The following is a 414-nucleotide window of genomic DNA, read 5'->3' as shown; positions in this document are numbered from 1 at the left end:
CCGCCCCCCGCCCTCAGCTGTCAGCGACCTCGCGGCGACCTTGGCAGCCGCCGCCGCGCTGGGCCTCAGCTTGTCTCTCCCTGCAGCAAGGCCAGCCTGTGCCTGGAAGTGACTGGGGTGAAGAGGCCGAGCTCTCAGTTCGCCGGCCTGCTTCCTTCGTCCATTCATTCACTCAGCACCTTCCGCGTCCTAGGAAGTGTTCCAGGTGCTGCAGATACATAAGTAACAAATACACAGATGGTGGCTCATAGGCTGGTACTGCTACTGAGAACTGGGAAAGCTGGAAAGGATGCTGGAAGTTGGGGTTGCAATTTTGAATAGAATGGCAAAAGCCTGAAGAAGGTGAGGAAGCCAGCCACTTTAGATGTCTGGGGGGAAAGTGTCAGGCAAAGGGGAGAACAACTGGAAAATCCC

Source organism: Suricata suricatta, chromosome 16, assembly GCF_006229205.1.
Source record: "Suricata suricatta isolate VVHF042 chromosome 16, meerkat_22Aug2017_6uvM2_HiC, whole genome shotgun sequence".
Lineage (NCBI taxonomy): Eukaryota > Metazoa > Chordata > Mammalia > Carnivora > Herpestidae > Suricata > Suricata suricatta.
This window is presented reverse-complemented; position numbering follows the sequence as displayed.